This window comes from Pipistrellus kuhlii, unplaced genomic scaffold, assembly GCF_014108245.1.
Source record: "Pipistrellus kuhlii isolate mPipKuh1 unplaced genomic scaffold, mPipKuh1.p scaffold_m20_p_35, whole genome shotgun sequence".
NCBI classification, from domain to species: domain Eukaryota; kingdom Metazoa; phylum Chordata; class Mammalia; order Chiroptera; family Vespertilionidae; genus Pipistrellus; species Pipistrellus kuhlii.
Genome location: NW_023425535.1, coordinates 2,110,014 through 2,125,930, shown reverse-complemented (window position 1 = coordinate 2,125,930; position 15,917 = coordinate 2,110,014).

Genomic DNA, 15,917 nt, shown 5'->3' with positions numbered 1-15,917 from the left:
ACCCAGACACACACACACCCAGACACACACACCCCCAGACACACACACCCCCAGACACACACCCCCAGACACACACACACAGACACACATACCCAGACACTCAAACACACCCAGATACACACATCCCCAGACATAAACATCCCCAGACACACACATCCCCAGACACACACACAGACACACACACACCCAGACACACACACATACAGACACACACACAAAGACACACACGCACAAAGACACACACACACACACACACACACACACACACACACACTTCATTCCATGCAGAGCTCTCAGGCAGTCTCCTCGTGCACCAGGAAACATGTCTGTCATGCTTCTCCCGAAACCTGCACCTTCGCATGTCTATCCCGCTCAGTGGACGGGATACACATGGGAAGGTGCATGTTTCAGGAGAAGCACAACAGACATGTTTTCTGGTGCACGTGAGAACAGTGTTCGGCGCCCCAGGTGAGCTGAGAAAATGCGGGGGCCGTGCTGGGCCGGAGTGCAGGCCCCTCAGGCAGAGGCAGCCCGGGGTGCAAAGAAGCCTCACGTCTGTGTGAAATCTCCGATTCTCGAATGTTGGCAGCTAATTTTAAGGTTTTTTTAACAGGCCACACCTCTTGCAACCTCTTCCGGCTGGACCCAGCGTACGTGGGCCCAGGACGGAGTTTCTGCTCCAGCCGGGCTCTTCACCGGACACCTCCCTGCCGCCTGCCGCGCGGAGAGCACAGAAGCAGCCACGGCCCAGCCGACCAAAGACCTGATGATCGGAGAGCTGGAAAAGAAATGCCCTGACCGTGAGACCGGGGTGGGGGTGGGGTAAATGTGAGAGCAGAAAGGAGTGACCAGAAATCAGATCAATTGAAAGACTACACATCTTAAAATTTGTTTGTAAAAAGCTAATAATATGACAAACTTCTGAGAAATAATAGTATTAATACAAAGGGATATAAGCATCATTTTAATTAGTCAATATAGAAAAATATACAATTATCTTACTAGACACAGAAAAGTATTTGATAAAATCCATTTCCCATTCAAAATGAAGAGAATCCAATAAACTAGGAATGGTAAATACCTTTACTTAAAAAAGATATTTACCACAAAACCAATGAACTCTATGGTTATGGGAACCACATATATTCAATGCCCTTTAAATTAAGAACAGGACAGAATCTCCTCATCCCTACTTTTAGCCAATATTGTCTGGAGGGCTAGTTAGTACAGACTATCTTCCAAGGGGGGACTACAAGGAATAAAAACTGGGAAGAAAAAAAATGATACTCTCAGGTGATTTGTTTATCTATCTGGAAAACTTTGAAGACTTAAACATGCTTTGTTAAAAATAATATTATGGCCCTGACTGGCTTGGCTCAGTGGATAGAGTTGGCCTGTGGACTAAAGGGTCCTAGGTTCCATTTCAGTCAGGGGCACGTGCCTGGAATGCGGGCTCGATCCCCAGGAGGAGGTGGTGAGCAGGAGGCAGCTGATCAATGATTCTCTCTCATCATTGATGTTTTATCTCTCTCTCCCTTCCTCTCTGAAATCAATAAAAATATATTTAAATAATACTAATAACAATAATAATAATAATAATAATAATAATATGGCTGAATAGTAGGTCAATATTTTGAAACTTAATTGGACCCTAGCCAGTTTGGCTCAGTTGATAGAGCGTCAGCCTGTGGACTGAAAGGTCCCAGGTTTGATCTGGTCAATGGCACATTCCCTGGTTGTGGGCTGCAGGCTCAGTCCCCAGTATGGGACATACAGGAGGCAGCCAATCAATGATTCTCTGTCATCATTGATGTTTCAATCTCTCTCCCTCTCCCATCATCTCTGAAATCAATAAAAATATATTTTTAAAAATTAATTGGATTTTTATACACCAGCAACAATCAGAAAACATTAAAAAAAATTAAATTACTATCACCAACAATATGTATGTGTGTATGCAGACATATATGTGTACTATAATAGACTATTATATAGAATAGAACAGAATGGATCTAACAAAACTTATTCAAGACTCACATGGAGAAAACTTTGTTAGCACCATTAAAGGAGACCTAAACAAACTCAAATCTTAAAGACATCAAGCTTTCTAAAATTGATCTATAGTGTATATATTTAGCTGTATCACTAATCAGAAAATCAGGACCAAGGTGAAATATCAGCCTACCCTGTTTAGGTAAAAATCTCAGGTAGTACATTTGTGACAGGTGAATAAATCCAGAGAGCATCATGCCGTGAGCTGAGCCAGACTAGAAAGAACAGATACTGCATGGTCTCACTCACACCCAGAATCTGAACCAGTGAAACGTGGAGAAGCGGAGAGCAGATGGTGGTTGCCAGGCCTGAGGGTATCGATGAGCACAAAGTGCCAGCTACACAAGATGAACACATTCTGGAGCTCTAACCTATAGCATGGTGGCCACAGTCGATAATACTGCATTGTGTACCTGAAATTTGCCAGGAAGGAGATACTGTGTCCTCACCACACACCCAAGAAGAAAATGATATTCTAGGAGCTGATAGGAATGTTAATTAGCATGATTGTGGGTATTACTTAGCAATGTATACATGTATCAAACCAACACTTGACTTCAATGTGCAGGGTGGGACAAGAGTAGGTTTACAATTGTGAGTATGAGAACAGAGTTTATTCTTGTATTTTTAGCTATTAAGTATTGTGTTATTTTCCATTTGAACAACTGTAAACGAGAAATCAGATACAATTGAAAGAGTCAACAATTATACTTGAATAAAGATGGGAAATCTTAAGTTATACTAAGTGGAAGTTGAGAATGTGAAAACGCAGCGTCTCTGAACGCAACTTTCTGTCCTCTGGTGGCACTGAAAGTCTCGGGCATGTGAGCCAACAGTGCCCCTCCTGGACAGTCAGGGGCAGAGGGACACCTCAGACATGCACGCTCATGTACAGAGGGGGGTGTTTATAGAACATGATTTGTAAAGTCAAAGACTTTGAAGGACCATGAAACCCATTAACAGGAGGAAGGATAAATAATTGATGATAAATACTACATAGCTATAAAAACGAATGAACTCAGTTACATAGACAACTTGGATAAATCTTAGAAACATAATATTGTGTAAAAAATCAAAGTGCAAGAGATAAACAGAATGATATCATTTTCGTGAAGCATAGAAACAAGCAAAACTAAACAATAAAGCCTGTAGGCAATACATATATAATTTTCATTGAATAATATTTTAAAAAATCATTAGGATAACAAACACAGCATTCAGAAGAGCAAAGGGGAAAAGAAGGAACAGACAGATAAAAGGCAGAGGTCGTGTTCTAGCTCTCCGATTGTGAGGGGGGTGGGTGTTTGTGTTACTATGATGCTTCGTTAGAAGGAAGGGAGTATGCCGAGTTTTTCCATAAAAGTCCTGGTTTATGTCCATTAACTCCGTGTAATTATGATAACATCTCCTTTCACTCTCAAAGATTTGACAAAAGCCTGAAGGTTTGTATAATGAATTATGTAGTCTCCTTATTTGTACCCCACATATGTTATGAAGAATTTGATATTAAAGATTGCATAATTAAAAAGTAATTAAAACAAATATTGATACCAGCAAGGTTGTGTTAATAGAAATTTATTGTTCCATTCATTCTACTCATAATTACCATCAACAGCTTTAAAGGTTTACACAAGCTTTGACCCATCAATTGCAATTTAGGAAATGCAGTTTAAGGAAATAATTGAATGTGAAAGGATGAATATAAGGATGCTCACCACACAACTGCTAAAAGTTAAAAATCCAAGTGGCATGCCAAAGTCAGGAACCAGTCTAAACTGGACAAGTAAGCAGGTGGGTAGCACACACCAGTAAGTGCTTAAGCAAATTGGTGTAGGTACTGTTCCCAGGAAGAAGAAGGTGAAGTTGTAGACAAATATGGTCAGTGGTGCAGCCTACTTGCCTCAAACCTTTTTTTTTTTTTAATATATATTTTATTGATTTTTTAAAGAGAGGAAGAGAGAGGGATAGAAAGCTAGAAACATCGATGAGAGAGAATTACCGATCAGCTGCCTCTTGCATACCCCTTACTGGGGATGTGCCAGCAACCAAGGTACATGCCCTTGACTGGAATCGAACCTGGGACCTTTCAGTCCCCAGGCCGACGCTCTACCACTGAGCCAAACCGGTTTCGGCTGCCTCAAACCTTTTGCAATTAAAAGACAGTGTAACTTTGGACTATGGTTAGCAGAAGTAAGAAGGTAAAGGAAAGAAATGTGGGCATTTAGGGCCGGCCACAGGAAATCATATAGATAAATGTGATCCAGGCTTACCATAAATACATATATATGTGGTGTTGTTTCACTATTATTTCCTCATTATAAAAGTTATACTTATGCCTCTACATACGGCTTAATTTCTTTCCTTATCTCTGCTTAACTGTACACAGTTCTGTTGCTGACCCAAGAATAATATTGTGAATCTAAATTTTCTCAAATATGTCCAGGTCATGATAAAAAGCATAAAGTCCATTAAGGTACTAATGCAAATTTCATTATTAAAGTAATTAATCCTGAAATAATGAAACCAGCAAAACCCAAAAGCAACTTTCATTTTCAATTTTTTCCCAGTGCTTCATGGGAGCTGAGGAGCAGGGTGGTCGTTAATGAGACATTGGGGAAGCCATGGATAACGCCAAGTTCAACAGCTCAAAGCTCCTTTGGCTCGGGGGCTCCTGGCCAAAGAAAGCCAGGCCTGGCTGCTCAGAGGCCCCTTCAAGGAGGGGGGGAGGTTGGGGGGGGTGGGCAGAGCATCCTCCTCTGGAGGGGCATTCCATTTCATCCTCACTTGGCCACCTGCAGGCTGCGTGAGAAATAGGAAACTCTGGTGTGTGCAGTGTTTCCCTCACTATTGAAAAAAGGAACTTCATTCTTAGCCCATATCTCTTAGAAGGTTGCAAAAGCTAGCACTTATCAAATTTGAAGACCAGCACAAATGCAAACAATACAGGTGCCTTGACTTCAACGTTGAGTAACGGGTTGTCTGTTATCTGGACATCAGGAGCTTCTGAGAGAAGGCTGCAAATGTTGGGAGGGCTTACATTCTACCTCCTCTTGCCAGGAGGGATCACAATCTTTCCCGGCTTCTCTGCCTAGGAAACGAGGCTTGAGTCATTACAAATTCTCAATTTGCAAGTGGGTTTCTGCCCAGAATCACAAATACAGATTTCCTTTTTATTAGCAAATGTTATCATCTAAAGAAAGGTTGTAAACATGGACCTACATGAAAAATCTCTTCTAACCCAAACAAATCCCCAAATCGAACTGCTTGGGAAATACCCCACCACGGTATTGCTCACTGAAGCAGAAAAATAAGACAAAAATGTTGGATAGAGAAATAGTGTTGGGGTTGAGTCAGGCTTTTTTTTTTTTAATTTTTAATTTTATTTTATTTTATTTTATTTTAAATAAATCTTTATTGTTCAGATTATTACAAATGTGTTCCTCTTCCCCCCCTCAATTGCTCCCCTCCACCAGGTTCCCACCCCACCCTCTGTCCTTTCCCCATCCCCCATTGTCCTCATCCATAGTTGCACAGTTTTTGTTCAGTCTCTTCCCGCACCCCCACTCCCCTTTTCCCTGAGAATCGTCAGTCCACTCCCCTTCCATACCTCTGCTTCTATTATATTCACCAGTTAATATTGTTCATCAGATTTTTTAATTCCCTTGGTTTTTAGATTCACTTGTTGATAGTTACGTATTTGTTGTTCATAATTTTTATCTTTAGCATCTTCCTCTTCCTAAAGAACTCCCTTCAGCAATTCATATAATTCTGGTTTGGCGGTGATGAACTCTTTTAGCTTTTTTTTATTTGTGAAGCTCTTTATCTGGCCTTCAATTCTGAGTGTTAGCTTTGCTGGGTAGAGTATTTTTGGCTGTAGGTTCTTGCTATTCATCACCTTGAATATTTCTTGCCATTCCCGTCTGGCCTGCATGGTTTCTGTTGAGAAATCAGCTGACAATCATATGGGTGCTCATTTATAGGTAACTACCTGCTTTTCTCTTGCTGCTTTTAATATTCTATCTTTGTCTTTTGCTCTTGGAATTTTAATTATGATGTGTCTTGATGTGGTCCTCCTTGGATTCCTTTTGTTTGGGGTTCTGCGGGCTTCCTGGACTTGTAAGTCTATTTCTTTCTCCAGGTGGGGGAAGTTTTCTGTCACTATTTCTTCCAGTATTCTTTCGGTATCTTGCTCTCTCTCTTCTTCTGAAATCCCCATAATTCTGATGTTGGTTCGCTTGAATTTGTCCCAAAGGTTTCTTACACTATCTTCAACTTTCTGGATTCTCTTATCTTCTCGCTTCTGCAGAAGAGTGTCCTCTGGCTTTTTGTGTTCTAAATCTTTGTCTCGATTCTTGCGATCTTCCCGTCTGTTTTTAGGACTCTGTGTAATATTTTTTATTTCAGACAATGTTTTCTTTATTTCTAGTTGATCCCTTTTCATATCCTCATAGGTCTTGTTTATTTTATTGGCCTTTTTTAGGATATTGTTGAATAACCTTATAACTGTAGTTTTGAACTCAATGTTCAATCTTTTCTTTTCCTCCATCTCCTTCCTTTGTGTCCTTCCTCTTGTCTGCATTTTAGTTGTTTTTCCCTGATTTGATGGAATAGCTTTGTGTGCTAGGTGTTCTGGTAGAGCCCAGTAGCACAGCCTTCCCAGTTACCTGCGGTGGACAGACTTGGTGTAGCCCTTGTTTGTTAAGCCTTGCTTATTGTTGGTATCACTGGGAAGTGTTGATCTCCAAGCCAATTGGCTGTGAGGATCAGCAGTGTCTCAGCTAGGAGGGCTTCTGTACACCGCTTGGATAGGGCGGGGTCTTGGGGTGGCACAGACAATCTTTGGTTCCCTGTCAGTCTCGCCTTAGAAAAGACCTATTCACGGGGAGTTTCGGAAGATTGGTTGCAGGCACACGCACCTCTTTGGTAAAGGCACAGACAAACTTTGGCTTCGGGCCAGACCCTCCTTAGAGAAAGCCAGCCGCTGGGAGAGCTTCTGTGTTCAGCCACAGATGGGGAGGAGTCTCGGGTTGGTGCAGACAAACTTTGTTTTCCCTTGGGCTCCTCCTCAAGTCTCGCAGTAATGGCCTCTGGCTTCACACACCTTCGAGAGATCTCTGCCCACTGCCTGACAGTCTGGCCTCTCCCTGTCTGGGGCCGTCTATCAGAGCAATAGGCTGATTCTGTTTTCCTCTTGAACAAGAAACCCAGTTGCGCGTTAGCTGTCCGCCCTCTCCGCGCACCGGGAGTAAGCCAGTAGCGAACTCAGCCCGGCCAGCCCTCTGAGCGCCAGGAGTAAGCCAGCAGCAATCTCCATCCGACCCTTCTTCCTCTCCCCGCGCCAGGAGTAAGCCAGCGCCTTTTCGCGCACACAGTTCTCCGTACCTTCACAGTTCCTGAGGTTCAGCGTGCCTTCTCTCTCCTTCCCAGATGGCAGAGCCTCCTCTCAGCTAGCCATCCGGCGCTTCAGGGCAATGCCTCCCCTGTTTTCCAGTACTAAATTCAAATTTGTTGTGGTAGGCTGCATTCGGGTGTCTACCCTATGCCGCCATCTTCGTTTCTTTTTGAGTCAGGCTTTTTAAAAAGAAATTTAGAGTCAGCTATAACGGCATGATTAAGAGCACAGAGTTGGGGGCAAGATGGTCTTGACCCTAACTTAACCTCTCTGCTTCTTAGTTTCTTTATTTGTAAAAGAGAAATAAAAACGTACTCACAGGGTTGTTATGAGGAGTAAGTGAATAAATACATATGTTTCCCCTAAAACAATGATTGGTGCTTTGTAAATATGAGTATAAGTGGCTGATGCTATAATTTTTTGTGATGTTGATTTACAAAAAGTGAACCCAACTGTGAGTGGCCTATAAAATGAATACCTCAAATCTATACTGACAGTTACAAGAGCTGACTTAACTAAGTGGGGACTTCCCACACATTGCTCATAGGTTAGGCCCTCAGGAGACCAGCACAGGGCTTCACAGAAGGAAACCGGTGAATCCCTAAGGTCTACACTGAAATTTGTGAGAAATCGTGTGGAGGCAGAAGGTGGTTGGGTCTCAACCTGTACTTGTAGAAAATGGCATCCAGACCCCACACACCAGGTTAGGATCTTGGAGAGCGCTCTGCCTGACCTTCCCTCACGTAACTCACCTGGATAAAGCAAAAATACAGCAGGCTAGCTGGAGGTGGTGCATTATCACCAGGCAGCACCGGAGGGAATTGACCAATGACAGGTGCATGTTGATTGGCCTGCCCCTGAGCACATTTCAATACTACCTTCGCCCCTTCTCCACTCTCAATACACAGATGCCGACAGCATGAAAGCCAGATGTATCTAGAACTGAGAGGAGGGCCAAATTACTGAGCAGTCCCACCAGGGCTCTGAAGTTTATGGCTTCGGAGTAGAGGAAGCATGCAAATAAGTAGTGCTTGAACCCAGATCATAAAGCCAGAGGAATCTCCACCCATTATGTCTACAATCCTCTTAGTACAACACAATTGGAGTTAGGATTTTAATCCTCCAGTCTATATCACTAACCAAGGCAACAGATCATCCTAAAATAATACAAGTTCTCAGGGAAAAGTAACAAGATATCTGAAAAGCATAAGTGCTAAATATGAAAAGTAGAAAAGCCAAACATATGATGACAGAGGAATTAGAGTTAATGGAGCAGAAAAACACACACACACACACACACACACACACACACTATAATTTAGCATAAGCATTAAAAAATATACCCAGAGAAGTAAGAAGTAAGAGAGGATAGTGGAAAACAGAAACAAGCAGTAATGGGGGGAGGGGGGAGTGATGGAGTCACTGGGTATAAAAGTATATAAGTAAGAAACACTATAGAGGACATGATTAGAAGAAAAATATAGCAGAAAAATTAATTAGTATGATTTTAAAGGTTCAGTAACTCCCCCTGAAAACAGAATAAAGAAGAAAAAGAATGATGAATAAATGTTTAGAAGCTTGGAGGACTTGGAAGTAAAAGTATCAGCATCAATATAATTGGAATACTGGAAGAAGAGAAAAAATGAAAAGGAGTATGTAAGAGAAATAATAAGTTAAGTTTCTCAGAATTAAAAATTAATGATTTCAGACTGAAATGGCTCAGGAATATTAAGAATTATATATTAAGGTGGGGCTAATAGAGGCCCAGTGCATAAAATTTGTGCACTGGAAGGGTCCCTAGTGGCTGAGGGCTGCCAGCCTGGGCCTCCTTGCCTTCCCCCCCACCAGCCTACACCCTGGTCGACCTCCTGAAAGAACTTCTGTCTAGGGCAGTGGTCGGCAAACTCATTAGTCAACAGAGCCAACTATCAACAGTACAATGATTGAAATTTATTTTGAGAGCCGAAAACCGACTTCTGTGCATTGGCCACGAAGTTTCAATCACACTGTACATGCGCACCCCATGTGGTATTTTGTGGAAGAGCCACACTCAAGGGGCCAAAGAGCTGCATGTAGCTCAAGAGCCATAGTTTGCCAACCACAGGTCTAGGGGACAATGTAGATACTATGCTTTTATTATACAGGATATTTTATTGAAATTGAATGTCATAGAAAAAGAAAGTTTTCTAAGAGCTTCAAGAGAGATAATATACATCCCTGACAAAGGAAAAAGTATCAAGTTATATCCAATATCTCAACAGATACAATGGAAGTAATCATAAAATGGAGTACTGAATAAAAGAAACTATAAACCAAGAATTTTATATCTAGCCAAACTCATTTAAATGCAAAAACAAAAATATTTCCAGTCATGCAAAATTTCAGAATCTCTTTCAAAACACACACAAGAAATACACCAGCAAAAAAAAAAAAAAAAAAAAAAAAAAAGATAATGGAAGTTAGTGTAAAAAATGTTTTTTTCAGTCTATTACTCTAATATCCAAAGAATAAAGAGAAATATATTTCTTTTCTAAAATTGCTTCTTTTTCCATTCTTCACTTTCGTTCTCTTTTGATTTTTAAAATAATTCTGGATATACACACAAGCAGACATTTTCAGATTTAAAATTCTAGATATTCCAACATGCAGTGGGAAGTGGGATGACCATAAAGACTGAGAACACATCAGGTGGAAGTAAACATGTCAAAGCCTATTGCAAGGAAGACAGAGGTATTGGTGAGCTCAAGAAATTTATGGGGAGAAAATCATAGGGATCGATCATGAGAGGTTAGGGATAGACATCAGAATAACAAACCTCGACTATTTAAATTTTAAATAAACAGAAGAAAAACAGTTTTGTAAAAGGAGGAAAATAATAAACAACAACAAAAAATAGAATGGAAAGAGAAGGTAAAAGAATATCGTGGAAGCCAAAACTGGTTTGGCTCAGTGGTGGAGCGTCGGTCTGTGGACTGAAGGAACCCGGGTTCGATTCCAGTAGAGGGCATGTACCTTGGTTGTGGGCACATCCCCTGTGGAGGGTGTGTCAGCTGGTCAATGTTTCTCTCTCATCGATGTTTCTAGCTCTCTATCCCTCTCTCCTCCTCTCTGTAAAAAATCAATAAAATATATATTTTTAAAAAAGAATATGGTGAAAATAAATTATAACATAAAATAATTATGAAATACATAAATGTAAGTGGGAAAATATTACAATTTGGGCATAAACAAAAATTTCTTAACACAAAAATTATAATAGTAAAAACTGACAAGTTGTATTTCATTGAAATTAAAAACTTTTGTGTAGCAAAAGACATCAATAACAGAGTGAAAATACAATTCATAAAATGGAAGAAGATATTGATAGTACATGTATTGACCCAGCCCTCATTTCGGGGTCTTCATGTTTCTGTAACACAAGACAATTCTCAATAGAAAAATGGGGGAAAGACTTGAAGAGGCACTTCACCAAACAAAGGCTATAGAAATGGTAAGAAATATATGAGAAGACACTCAGTTACATTTGTTAGCAGAGAAATACAAATTAAAATATTAATACAATTCCACTACATACCCACCAAAATAGTTAAAATGCTAAAAACAGAAAATACCAAAAGTTAGTAAAAATGTAGAGCTAACAGATTCTTCTGACACTACTAAACAATGCTTGGCTGTCTCCACTAAGGTAAAACATATACCCACACAACGATCGAGCACTTCTGCTTCCAGGTGTGTACCCAAGAGAGATGCATATGGGAAAACGTGCATGCATCACCAGACATGCATTGTAACACAGCCCAATTAGCAATAAGAAAACCATCCAAATGGATGGTATAGTGTAATGAGCATGAACCACCAGCATCTTCACACAGCAATATAGATTGATCTCATAAACATAACGTAAGTGAAAGAAGTCAGGTACATTTATGTAAATTATGAAAACGAGCCAAATTAACCTATGCTCTTAAAAGTCAAGAGTGGCTTCCTTTGGGGAATAGTAACTGTTTGGCGTACAGGGAGAGTTCAGAGGTGCTGATACTAGACTGGAGGGTTCAAAGGGGTGCTTTCTGTTTATGGAAATTCTTTGAGCTCTGTATTTTAACATATACAATACAGTATGTATATTGAACTTTAATAAAAATTAAATATGTAGACATGGGTAACTCACTAATTATAAGACAGAAACCCTAATATTGGATTTTTAAAATTCTGCATAGGCTGGCCATATATTGTTAAAAAGAAATATTTTTTAAATTATAAATATTGAAAGTAAACAAAATATAGCAGACAAATATAAAATACATAGAAGTCATTTTAATATTGAATAAAACAGAATTTAAAGTGCAACATATTATAATATGAAGGGAAACTGGTGTTATACTACTAAAATCAAAGAAAATATTATAATAATATACAGTAGACACCTAAAGATGTAATCTCAAAATGTAAAAATTGACAACTGAAATAATTATAGACAGAAATAAACAATTATACTTGAAGGGTGTCACACATCTATTTTGGAAACAGTCATCAGTTAGGCAAAAATAAGCACAAAGTAGACTGGTTGAATATCATCATAAATAAATTCATACTAAAATTTTAGGTTCAACAAGAAGGGAATACAAATTTTGTGACACATCATTTCCTCATATCTCACTAGTGTCCTGGTGCACAGATTTATGCATATTGAAATGAAATTAATTAGAATAAATATTTTAATATAGCTATTCACTCTTTCTCTGTAATAGAAGTGTCAACCAAATTCACAATCAACAATGACAGATCAAAACACACGCATGCAGTTGGTGCCAGCAAGAGCTTTATAGGTATCACACATGTGTGAGTCAACTTAGCCTTTTACAATTGTGAGAATTAATAAAGCAGCAAAGCCCAGAATTATAAATATAGAATGAACTTGCTTAAATAGACCTACTTTCTGATTTAGCTGAACTTTTTCCAGTCCAGAGAAGCAACCCAATCTCTTTCAGGTAATTGTCAGCCACACAGCAGTAAATATCAACATGAAGCAGATTATTATTGTAGATCAAGCAGGGAGAACAAAAGGTAAAATATTTAGCTATAGCAGTGTTTGACTATATTCTGCACAGTGAGAAAACCTGAAGTCATTTTTAAGTTGCACCATTTCTTACACTTCTTTTCAGTCTGGTCAAGTTGCTAAACTTTCTAAATCTCCATTTTCTGGCTAATGAAAAGAACAGTCTCCTATCTACCTACTCCAGGACTTCTGTGAGGATCAAATGAGATGAGGCATGGGAAAATGCTACACAAACATTTGGTTAAATTGTAAAATGTTTTCACCTGGCTATAAAGCAAATCATATCCCTGGGCTAAAGAAACTCCAAGGAGGCTAGTTGCTACGGAGAGGAAGCTGGGTGTTACTACATGACATCATTACCCAGCACTGACAGTGATCATTTCTAGGCTGGGATGGACTGTGGGTCACATTTTGTGCCATGAAGTCTTGGCAGCATTGGCTGCGATTTGGTGGGGTGTCACTCTGGGGTGGTGGCAGGGCCTGGGTCCCACTTGTAGGAAGCCGAGTGTTGGTTTGTCGGTGCCAGGTCCATGGTGCCATTTATTTTCAAATGGCCAGTGCGCATCATGGCAGCTCCTGCGTTGAGTGTCTGTTCCCAATGGGCAGTGCACATCATAACTACCGGTTGTACAGACAGACACTTAGTGTTATATCAATATATATAGACTAGAGGCCCGGTGCATGAAATTTGTGCATGGGGGTTGGGGGGGTGCCCCTCAGCCCAGCTTGCACCCTCTCCAATCCGAGACCCCCTGGGGGATGTCTAACTGCCTGTTTAGGCCCAGTCCTGGTATTGGGCCTAAACTGGCTATCAGACACCCCTTTCACAATCTGGAACCACTGGCTCCTAACTGCTCACCTGCCTGCCTGATTGCCCCTAACTGCCCCCACCCTGCTGGCCTGATCACCACTAACTTCCCCTCTTGGTGCCTTGACACCCCTTACTGCCCCGCCCCTTGCTGGTCTGGTTGCCCCTTTCTACCCCCACTGCTGCTCTGGTACCCCCAACTGTCCCCTCTCTACTGGCCTGTTCACCCTTATGGCCCCCCTGCCAACCTGGTCACCCCTAACTGCCGCCTCTGCTGGCCTGGTCAGCCTTCACTGGCCCCCTCTGCCAACCTGGTCACCACACACAGCCTGCTGTTCAGTCATTTGGTCATCCCTCACTAACGACCCTGCTGGCCTTGTCGCTCCATGCAGCCTGTTATTCAGTTGTTACTGTGAGGGTGTCCTGAACAATTTGCATATTACCCTTTTATTAATATAGATAGATTGGCAAAAACTTAGTCATGTTCTGGACCAAATTACCTTCAAAGAGGCAGGAAAATAATCTTGCATCCATGAGCCCTGCATAAAAGTGAGGGCAATGTTACAAATGATTAACAAAACACTGCTTCAAATACTAATACAATAGACCTCCAGCAAGACTTATCAAGGAGGGAAAGAGAAATAACATAAATAAGATACTATGGCATAATTGAGAGTTTTTAAAAAGAAATTTACAATATTTATATAAATAAATATAAAAAACTCAAAGAATAGGCAAAAAATGATAAAAATATAAAATGCCAAATTTAACACTAAAATAAACAAATGTACCAATAGCCATCAAAAGTAAAATAGATAATTAAAGGCATGATTTCTTTTAAAAGCCCATGTTTACATTCCATTATAAGTGAGTTCTACCAAACTTTATAGGAACAAAAATGGAATTAAATTGATAAAAGCTTGTATTTTTTGGATACTAAAACCCAAAGAAGGGCAGTAGAAAAAAGATGATAAAGATAAAGATTATAAATATACATCTAGATAATATAAATATAAATAATCTTATCTAATAAAAGAGTAATATGCAAATTGACCATACCTTCACTACTCCACAAGCTACTTAAACCAGCCACGCCCACCAGCCAATCAGAGAAATTATGCTAATTAACCCCATCAAACATGGCTATGGCCACAGAGAGCAGGAGAGAGGCTTGGGTTTCTCTGGCAACAGAAAAAGCCAAGCTTTCCACCTGCCCTAGCCAGCCTAGGCCTCCACTCCAGGCTACAAAGTTTCAATTATAGAAGGTAAACAAATCCAAGCAGAAATGGCGGCAGCCATGGAGCAAGGCTACAAAGTTTCAATTGTAGAAGGTAAATAAATTCCAGATACCAGGGCCTCCATTTGGGTCTCCAGGGGGTGTGGCTGGCCTGCAAACCACCACAAGCCCCTCGACCAGGCTACTCCACACCCCAAGGAAACCCCCACCCTGATCCAGGACACCCTTCAGGGCAAACCAGCTGGCCCACACCTATTCACCATGCCTCTATCTTTTCTAATAAGAGCAATATGCAGATTGACCACCACTCCAACACACAATATGGCTGTCCCAATGTGGTCAAAGGTCCTGTCCCATGTGAACACAATATGGCCACCACAAGATGGCCAGCAGGGAGGGCAGATGGTAGGGACCAGGCCTGCAAGGGAAAGCAGTTGTGGGTGATCAGGCAAGCAAGAGAGGGCAGTTGGGAGGCACCAGGCCTTCAAGGAAGGGCAGTTGGGGATGATCAACCCTGCAACAGAGGGCAGTTAGGGGTGACCAGGCCAGCAGAGGAGGGAAGTTGAGGGCAAACAGGTTGGCAGGGGAGCAGTTAGACACCAATCAGGCTGGCAGCAGAGTGGTTTGGGGGTGATCAGGCTGGCAGGCAAAGGCGTTTAGAAGCAATCAGGCTGGCAGGCAGATGAGCAGTTGGGAGCCATCAGTCGGATGTCCGACTGCTCGTTTAGGCATGATCCACCAGGATCAGGCCTAAATGGGCAGCTGGACATCCCTCGAGGGGTCCCAAATTGGAGAGGGTGCAGGTTGGGCTGAGGGACACCACCACCCCTTCCCCCCATGCACGAATTTCATGCACTGGGGTTCTAGTATAAATATAAATATAAGTAATATAAACATAAATAGTCTTACATAAAATATTAGTAAGTTAAATTTAACTATTTACTTAAAAAATAATAAAACTATGACCAAATAGGGTTATCCAAAAGATTCAAAAATGATTTTAAAAAAAATTTATCCATATAAGTGACTATATTTGTGAATCAAAGGAGAAAAATTACATTATTTACATGGGGCTAACCAGTATACCCTGAGCAACAGATGAATAATAACTCTGACACATGTTTCTGTGTAACAAAGGCTAAGGGACTGCTAGGATATAGGAACCAAACAGCCTTGTTTGCCTGCCTCCTTAGGCTTTTACTATAACAACAGCTAGAACTAAAATTAACCATTATATGCTATCACCAGGGTAAGCATCCTTGAGAAGACACATGCATCTGAAGTGTCATTTAAGCAAGGACATCTAAAGACTAAGCATAAAGATTTTAGTAAACACCCAGGGGCAGACTTATTTGGAAAAGTCAAGGCAGGT